This window comes from Lactuca virosa, chromosome 2, assembly GCF_052849685.1.
Source record: "Lactuca virosa cultivar CGN04683 chromosome 2, Lactuca_virosa_CGN04683_v6, whole genome shotgun sequence".
Taxonomy (NCBI): domain Eukaryota; kingdom Viridiplantae; phylum Streptophyta; class Magnoliopsida; order Asterales; family Asteraceae; genus Lactuca; species Lactuca virosa.
The window spans coordinates 300,681,048-300,691,434 of NC_136427.1; the positions used below are offsets into that span (position 1 = coordinate 300,681,048).

Sequence of the window (10,387 nt, forward strand, 5' to 3'; positions counted from 1 at the left end):
GACCAAACACGATAGAAATTTAAACCACATGGACCTTCTATTTGTAACATCCTGATATGAGGTATTTCTAAATTTGACCCCTTTTAATTCATTTATGTTGCATTTTGGTCCCAAGTTCAAGATATGTATGGGAAAAAGGGCCTTAATGGCATTATGGTAATTTAAGGCCTTCAGAGTACGCCATGCGTGTCACACCCCGATCCTTGTCGGAATCGATCGAGGCGTGATATATTGTTCAAAGTCTCATGACAACTATGTTATAATATGATTAGATTCAATTAAGTACTAAGTATGCAAACAAGATCCACAACATACAAATACAAATCCAAATACGAACAACATTTATTACATCAAATTTAAATAGTCTTGTGGATTTCTAAGGCACAACCTATTTTTCATCAACTTCATTCTTCAAATCTGCATCATGGGTAAAAACAGGTCAACTACGAGAGTTGGTGAGTAATCTAATTTTAGTAGAGAAAATTGTGAAGTTGAAACCTTTATAATTGGAAATTTGTTTTCTTTTGAAGTCGGCAAACAATTGTATTTGAGATAACGGTTTATAAATCAAAAATTGATTAACAAATGATAACAACAACAATAAGTCCTCACCCTATATATACATATGTATATATATAAAAATATATATAGGATGGAGCATCTAATCATCATACACACTCAACCACGTGCGATCAATCACCTTAGCGTCCCAAGGCGGGGTGGTCAACCCAATAGCGCTATTATTGTCCATAACGTACCTCAAGAATACGGGCATAGTCATGGAGATTAGACTAAAAAATGGTAATGCACTACAAGTACATGTAGCGTAAACAAACAATAGTTATACAATTAATGACTCACGTATAAATGTCCCAACAATGTCTCAATTGTGATAAAAAAATAAAATGAAGTTGGAACATCTTAGAACCACATGATACACCCCAAAAGTATTGAAAATTATAAAATATGGGGTAGATTACTCACATTAGTCCCAAAACGAAATGCATGTGTCGTACGATAGACGGTTCGGGTCAAAATGGCGTAGAACCTAATATAATTAATAGTTTTGGTTTAGGAACTGCTAAACGAGAATAGAGTACTAATACAAATAATTAGACACATATTCTTATATTAGATGAATTAACAATAATTCATTTTGATTATAATATTAAGGTATTCATTTGTTAAATGAATTTTAAATTGAATTAATTACTTTGCATAATTAATTTATATTTTCAATTTAGGCCAGATTTTAATAATTTCTTATTAAAATAATAACTTGCCCAATTATAATTATTTACAGATTTTAACAATTATTTATATGAAATAATCATTAAAATGCATTTTTACATGCTTAAATACTTAGGAAAATGGTTTTAAATAGTACACAGTATTGAAAAATTATGAAATTATTAGGAAATCATTATTTCATTCAATATTAATTACTGTAAAATTTTTATATTTTTCTGAACTGTTTTAGTATTTATTTAATACTTTAATGATTAAACAACAACAAAATTCGGGAAAAATACTAAATTATTCCCAAAAATTCTGTAAAATTAACCATAGTTTTTAAACATGATATAGAGCCTAGTGTATAAGTTTCGGATATTTGTGACTGTGGGAAGTATTTTTTATATATTTCACTATTAATTAATCAATAAAATCATAAATAATAGTAAACAGTAATATAAATTCATGAAACTTCATAAATTATGTTTAATCAATATATTGGTCATCTCAGAATTTTCTCAGAATTTATTGAATGCAAAAAGTATTTTATGTGAATTATTGCCCTACTTTATTGCAATAATTATAGTAATTCAATAAAAAATAAGTTATTTTCTGAAAATTTCCAGAACTTCTTATTTTATTGATGGGATTCTGAGAAAAATCAGGTTTATGCATAAAATGAGTTTTAGATATTTTGGTGGATTTAATTTGTTTCTTGTATGAATTTGAAACTTTTAACAACATACCTTGATGAATGCTTCAAGAGGGATGAAGATTTGAGTATAATAGATTGTTCTTGGCTGGAATATGAGTATTTCTTGGATGAATTTCGAGTTTGAGAGTGAGAGAAAGAATAGAGAAGGTTTAAGTGGTGAAGAGAATAATGTGTTGGGAGAAAAAGGAAAGGAAAGTGGATGGGAGGTGTGAGTGGGAGACCATGGGAATAATCTTTTTGCTTTTGGTGGTCTTCATAATTTCCCACTAACACAAGCATCTTTTACATAATTAATATAAGAGTTTTATAAAATTTAATGTAAAGTTTATAAAATAGAGTTTTATAAAATTTAATGTAAAGTTTATAAAAATGGAGTTTTATAAAAGATGAGTTATTATTTGATTATAACAATCTACTTTGATTTGAAGTTTAATTATAGCATTCAAGTTTGATTCTTTTAAATTTAATTAGAGCATTATACTTTGATTTGATTTTAATATGGTATCATAATTTAATTTGATTATAGTTATAACGTTGTACTATACTATGTTGCTATTAACGTCAATTTATATCGTAGTGTATGAGTTTTGATCCTATTAGTGTCAAGTAATCTTGAGTAGGGTTTGAATGAGATTGAGAGAGGTTTCGTTTGTGATCTTTTTGAGTGTCCGGCTTCGCAACGCAAGGTCCATCGACCCCGTTAAGCCATGATTTAGTGTCCTACACAATCCCGATGATTGTGCAATAGTGTTTTATCGCTTTGGTTCGTTGTTTAGCACTGTTAAGGCTAAGGAATATCAAACACATGAACTTTCCAAATGATGTTTTCTCATTAAAATAGCGAATTGTACAGTGATTACATAACGTAAACCCTAACATACAAGGGTTAATGGAGTTGACCGGTTTAACTTGTTGACTTTGTTTGACTTTGACTTGACCGAAATTTGATGGTTGTCACATCATCCCCCCGTTAGAGGGAATTTCGTCCCGAAATTAGCATTTTGACTGGGACTTCAAGAGTTTGGAAAAAGATGTGGAAAACGTTTCGTAGTACAAGAAATTAATTTTGGTGAGGAACAACCCTCCTGATGTCACATGACGACCTTGGAAATTTCTTATTGTAACTTGAACTGAGTCAATTTAAAAGGAGTTTATTGTTTTGGGATGATAGAGTATTCTATGTGTGCTTTTATACTCCCTGTTTTATCCTTGGTATTACCACTATGAATATTTTATAACGTAGTTAGCGAGTTCCATCATTACGAATGTTTCAACAAATTTTGACGAAATTTGCATTATAAGTCCTACAAGTTCTTTTATAGTCGATTGACGTAAACTAGTCGTATATCATTAAGATTGCAAGGGCATTTTGGATGGGTGACCCCGCCTTAAGCCCACAACCAAACAAGGAACAAGGAATGAGGCGGAATCACACATTCTAAGTCCATAGAATCTTAATGATATATGACCATAATGTTTACACTAGCCCTCATAGATTCCAGGGGAGTAGTATTATTGGGCTAGAAGTAGGAATTGTAGTTCAAAATAAAATAGTTATAAGCCTGCTATCTTCAAACTTGGGCTGGCCCCTCCCGATTCCTAATCAGAATAGTCCAATACTCCCAATTCTCCAAGCGAACAAGCGGTATCAAGAAATCAAAATCGATTCATCCCCATTTTCCCAATTCGCTGCCTATCTCGCCTGCTGTTCGTTTGTCGATGTCTCGCCAAGTCAGTCGCCTGGTCTCACTCTCGCCAATCGCCATCGCCAAGTGCCCAAGTCCCCATTCACACTTCACAGAAATCAGGTATGTAATCCCGAGACCCAAATCCTGTTCAGATGTTCTTTCTTTTCTGATTGTAAGATTGTTGATTGTTGGTGTTGGCGTATTGCACTGCTGCTGCTGTTTTCTGTCAATCTGTTGCCTATTTATGCGTTACTACTGTCTTACCGAGTTTCCTTTTAATTTGGCTGTCATTTGCGATTTGGCGATTTGCCAATTTGATTTATAAGTTATGAACTTATAGATTTGGTTATTGATTTGGTTATGCTTAACAACTTGTCAGCTTCAAACAAAACTGAAAAGTGACAACAAAGATTGATTTGGTTATTGTTAAATGAGTTATTGGTTATTGTTCTAATTTTGAATTTGATTTTGTTTTGATTGGATCAATTGTTCCTTCATTTTGATTTTTCTAGATATAATCATGGGAAAGATGAAAACATTGAAAGAGAAATTGTTGTCTGCTTACTAATATATCATTCATAATCTGTTTTTAAAGACATTAAAGGCTGTCGGGCTGAGTTGTAATTCTTTTTCTAGGTGTTTTTGGTGTTTATTTGTTGAAAACAATCTGTTTTTTTTTTAATGTTAATTTCAGTTTATAATATTTTCTCCCCCCCCCCAAGTTAATTGTTCAAGCTCTGCCACTGATAGATTTACTAGTAAAAACCCTGAGTTTTTTTTTACATAGATGATAATACTTATTTGGGTTTTGCCGTGTTCTCAAGATTCATGGTTTATATACTTGAATCGATGCTAGTTTTAGTAATAAAAAGAAATTTAGAATTTAAACGTCGAGGTTAGAAGCTTGTACTGATATTTAAGGGGTTAAAAAATAAAGTTTTATTAGTTACCTATAGCGACACACAAGTCATAATTTGCATGTGTGAAGACTTGGAGTACTTTCTAATTGGTTCGTGTGTGAAGACTTGGAGTACTTTCTAACTGGTTCATGTGTGAAGACTTGGAGTACTTTCTAATGAAAAGTGTGCTACTGGGGAAATTTGAAACTGGTACGTAGCTTCAAAGTCAAGAATATGCAGTAGGCATGTGATGTATTAAATGCATGAGGCATATAAGTCATAATTTGCGGCAACATATACGTATATGTGTGTGAATTGAAGAAGAAGGTTACAGCTGAAAGACCATATATATTCATTTCCTCTTTATTTGTTATTAATTACTTCTCCCACTTCACTTATATAAATCATCACATTCTTACCGCAACTTTTAACTTCTCCCTCACAAATGGATCCACCGGCAGATCATCAAAACCCCATATATGACCTCGATTGGTTTCCGTACTTTGATCATCAAGATCTTTTCAGGTATATATAAACGTCACTCATTACCCCATCTTTCGCACAAAAAAGTGATTTTGTCTATATTGATCAAAACATGGTTTGGATTTGTAGTGATCAAAAAGAGTCTTCCATCGTGTTGGATTTGATTATCTTGAGTTTTTGGATTTTTTGCAGTGGTGACAGGCTCGACCATCATGATTACGAGTTGTCGGAAAAATTGCATGAAGTGCTCGATCAGAACGTTTCCACAGTACTTAACAAAGATCAAAACATCATTTCTAGAAATGAGTTTCACGATTTGGATCCCCTTGAAGATATAAGCTTATGGGATTGTTGGGAGGATGGTAATTTACCATTGGTTAGTTTCAGTGAAGACTGTAAATCCGGTGGTGAGGCTACATGTAGTTCTAGTGCTGCCACCACTGATCACGGTGGCCGGAAGGTGGCAAAGAGATTGAGACCATTGGAGTTTGAAGAGATAGCGAAGTACTTTGAGATGCCGATAATCATGGCAGCAAAGGAACTAGGGATAGGGTTAACATTGTTGAAGAAAAGATGCAGAGAGCTAAACATAAACAGATGGCCTCATAGAAAACTTAAGAGCCTTCAATCCCTCATTCAAAATGCCAAGGTAAACTACGATAATAACCTTCTATACATTACTCATGCATGTATGCATGCACTTGGTAACCAAAGTAGTTTTGGTATTTTCTAAAATTTTAATTATTAGTTTCTTTATAACATAAACATAGGCCCTAGGAATATGCCACATCGAATCAATTGTTTTACTACGATTTCTGATTTATATTTACATAAACTTAACTCATTGTAAATTTTGTGAACTCACACGAAAAATATATTGCATCTACCTAAAAAAACTAGGAGTTGGGATTAAAGGAGGAGGTAGAGACGTTAGCAGGGCACAAGAAGATGATGGAGAAATTGCCAGGTATGGAATTGACAGAAAGAACAAAGAAGCTTAGGCAAGCTTGCTTCAAAGCTATTTATAAGAAGAGAGGACTTAACAATCCTTAGTCCTTACCTTTTCTTTTAGCCATTTTGTTATAATTAGTAGATTTTAATCTACATTGTATGTGTTTTTCTCTTGATAGATTGATACCCTTTTTAGTTTCATTGTGTTTGTCTATTGATTTTTAATGCAGAAAATTTTGTATAATTTGGGTATTATAGTTTGTATTATGTATTTAGCTATATTCTAGATTGCCGACATGACTACGCTGACGACTCTATACCAGAGGTCTATATAAATAGACTTATGAATTTAGTAGGAATAACTTGATTATAATCTTGTGATTTGTTCCATGTCTGATCCACTCCTAAGATTCACTCGACATGCCCCCAGTTATGTGTAATTAAAATTTTATTAGACTGTTGATCCTAATGAGTCTACCCTAAGTCCACAACCAAACACGGAACATGTCAACTATGAGAAACACGCATATGGACTTGTGAGTTATTTGTAAATTGATTATGGAAATAAAGTTTTTTTTTAGACATTGTTGGGTAAAATAATTGTAAAACACTTGTTGGGCCATTGTTAGGAGTGTTGGGCACCTTTTGGGCTTTCCATGGTTACTAAATGTGAAACAGGTAGCACTTGCGTGGGCCCCCACAAAACTAAGTTTTCACATTTCTTTCCCACTTCTAGGCCCATTAGGGAACTTAATAGTCCAATGAGTTGGCCATTTTGGAGTGTATCCTTTCGGATATGTTTGATAAGGTCGGGTATTTTGATGGCTCAAAAGTAATGTGAATGACGCGCTTTGGCCTATAGGTTTGGGAACTCTCGCCTTTGGTCCCCAGATAAGCAAACTGGTCCCTCGGTTGATTGGGATGTATACGAATGCTTACCTAGTCAGGACTTTCGGGCTACCGGCACCTCCCCCTTCCAGTTACTACGCGTCAATTACTATGATCCTACCCGACTAGAGTGGATAACTTTGAATTTCCTATGAGCTCTAAGGAATATATATGTATATACATTTTTTTTTAAACCACTTGAATATGTGTGTGATTTTTAGAGAAAGAGGAGAATATTCACCAGTGTATGCACACATATAAGTGTCAGGAGTAATACGTATGCACTTAAGGGAGCATTTAACACACAAAGGTATTCCTAGGATTTTCTAAGTGTGAATTGCATGCACTTGTGTGTGCATTTTATAAACTAGCATACGAGAGGACCCTAGAGGCTATAGACTAGGTCAAGGCAATTAACCTAATTCCCTATAGTCAAGGGCTCTGATACCAATCTGTCACACCCCGATCCTTGTCGGAATCGATCGAGGCGTGATATATTGTTCAAAGTCTCATGACAACTATGTTATAATATGATTAGATTCAATTAAGTACTAAGTATGCAAACAAGATCCACAACATACAAATACAAATCCAAATACGAACAACATTTATTACATCAAATTTAAATAGTCTTGTGGATTTCTAAGGCACAACCTATTTTTCATCAACTTCATTCTTCAAATCTGCATCATGGGTAAAAACAGGTCAACTACGAGAGTTGGTGAGTAATCTAATTTTAGTAGAGAAAATTGTGAAGTTGAAACCTTTATAATTGGAAATTTGTTTTCTTTTGAAGTCGGCAAACAATTGTATTTGAGATAACGGTTTATAAATCAAAAATTGATTAACAAATGATAACAACAACAATATGTCCTCACCCTATATATACATATGTATATATATAAAAATATATATAGGATGGAGCATCTAATCATCATACACACTCAACCACGTGCGATCAATCACCTTAGCGTCCCAAGGCGGGGTGGTCAACCCAATAGCGCTATTATTGTCCATAACGTACCTCAAGAATACGGGCATAGTCATGGAGATTAGACTAAAAAATGGTAATGCACTACAAGTACATGTAGCGTAAACAAACAATAGTTATACAATTAATGACTCACGTATAAATGTCCCAACAATGTCTCAATTGTGATAAAAAAATAAAATGAAGTTGGAACATATTAGAACCACATGATACACCCCAAAAGTATTGAAAATTATAAAATATGGGGTAGATTACTCACATTAGTCCCAAAACGAAATGCATGTGTCGTACGATAGACGGTTCGGGTCAAAATGGCGTAGAACCTAATATAATTAATAGTTTTGGTTTAGGAACTGCTAAACGAGAATAGAGTACTAATACAAATAATTAGACACATATTCTTATATTAGATGAATTAACAATAATTCATTTTGATTATAATATTAAGGTATTCATTTGTTAAATGAATTTTAAATTGAATTAATTACTTTGCATAATTAATTTATATTTTCAATTTAGGCCAGATTTTAATAATTTCTTATTAAAATAATAACTTGCCCAATTATAATTATTTACAGATTTTAACAATTATTTATATGAAATAATCATTAAAATGCATTTTTACATGCTTAAATACTTAGGAAAATGGTTTTAAATAGTACACAGTATTGAAAAATTATGAAATTATTAGGAAATCATTATTTCATTCAATATTAATTACTGTAAAATTTTTATATTTTTCTGAACTGTTTTAGTATTTATTTAATACTTTAATGATTAAACAACAACAAAATTCGGGAAAAATACTAAATTATTCCCAAAAATTCTGTAAAATTAACCATAGTTTTTAAACATGATATAGAGCCTAGTGTATAAGTTTCGGATATTTGTGACTGTGGGAAGTATTTTTTATATATTTCACTATTAATTAATCAATAAAATCATAAATAATAGTAAACAGTAATATAAATTCATGAAACTTCATAAATTATGTTTAATCAATATATTGGTCATCTCAGAATTTTCTCAGAATTTATTGAATGCAAAAAGTATTTTATGTGAATTATTGCCCTACTTTATTGCAATAATTATAGTAATTCAATAAAAAATAAGTTATTTTCTGAAAATTTCCAGAACTTCTTATTTTATTGATGGGATTCTGAGAAAAATCAGGTTTATGCATAAAATGAGTTTTAGATATTTTGGTGGATTTAATTTGTTTCTTGTATGAATTTGAAACTTTTAACAACATACCTTGATGAATGCTTCAAGAGGGATGAAGATTTGAGTATAATAGATTGTTCTTGGCTGGAATATGAGTATTTCTTGGATGAATTTCGAGTTTGAGAGTGAGAGAAAGAATAGAGAAGGTTTAAGTGGTGAAGAGAATAATGTGTTGGGAGAAAAAGGAAAGGAAAGTGGATGGGAGGTGTGAGTGGGAGACCATGGGAATAATCTTTTTGCTTTTGGTGGTCTTCATAATTTCCCACTAACACAAGCATCTTTTACATAATTAATATAAGAGTTTTATAAAATTTAATGTAAAGTTTATAAAATAGAGTTTTATAAAATTTAATGTAAAGTTTATAAAAATGGAGTTTTATAAAAGATGAGTTATTATTTGATTATAACAATCTACTTTGATTTGAAGTTTAATTATAGCATTCAAGTTTGATTCTTTTAAATTTAATTAGAGCATTATACTTTGATTTGATTTTAATATGGTATCATAATTTAATTTGATTATAGTTATAACGTTGTACTATACTATGTTGCTATTAACGTCAATTTATATCGTAGTGTATGAGTTTTGATCCTATTAGCGTCAAGTAATCTTGAGTAGGGTTTGAATGAGATTGAGAGAGGTTTCGTTTGTGATCTTTTTGAGTGTCCGGCTTCGCAACGCAAGGTCCATAGACCCCGTTAAGCCATGATTTAGTGTCCTACACAATCCCGATGATTGTGCAATAGTGTTTTATCGCTTTGGTTCGTTGTTTAGCACTGTTAAGGCTAAGGAATATCAAACACATGAACTTTCCAAATGATGTTTTCTCATTAAAATAGCGAATTGTACAGTGATTACATAACGTAAACCCTAACATACAAGGGTTAATGGAGTTGACCGGTTTAACTTGTTGACTTTGTTTGACTTTGACTTGACCGAAATTTGATGGTTGTCACAATGCGTACGTGGTGTACGCTGGGCGTACCTGCTAAATGAGGAAATGCTAATTTTTAGGGTTTGGCTACTATTTAAGCATCCTTATGGCCTCATTTCCCTTCACCTTATCAGCCTCCACCATCTCATTCATGTTTGTAACCCTAGTTCACCTTGAGAAGCCATTAGCCTAAAAGTGTATGGTTGTGTGCTTAGAAGAAGAAGGAAGGAAGCCAAACTCATCTTAGAAGAGTGAAGCACTTTGGACTTGGGACTTATTCTTCATTTTCAACCCTTCTAAGGAGTCGGTTGGAGCTGAGATTCGGAGTCGAGACCTCATCAGCTTTTGTCCAGTTTATGAGGTGAGTTTTCCTCACTGTA

The 10,387-nt window shown here is 32.6% G+C and overlaps 2 long non-coding RNA genes across 2 annotated transcripts; both read right to left on the reverse strand.

The window, feature by feature from the left end:
• Nucleotides 1-368: 368 nt before the first annotated feature.
• Nucleotides 369-2,025, reverse strand: LOC145157217 (uncharacterized). Its single transcript, XR_013737176.1, has 3 exons — nt 1,980-2,025; nt 985-1,048; nt 369-417 (listed from the first exon to the last, which is right to left on the reverse strand). It is a non-coding gene; the product is annotated as an uncharacterized LOC145157217 (long non-coding RNA).
• A 5,466-nt stretch (nt 2,026-7,491) lies between these two features.
• Nucleotides 7,492-9,148, reverse strand: LOC145157218 (uncharacterized). Its single transcript, XR_013737177.1, has 3 exons — nt 9,103-9,148; nt 8,108-8,171; nt 7,492-7,540 (listed from the first exon to the last, which is right to left on the reverse strand). It is a non-coding gene; the product is annotated as an uncharacterized LOC145157218 (long non-coding RNA).
• Nucleotides 9,149-10,387: the final 1,239 nt, after the last annotated feature.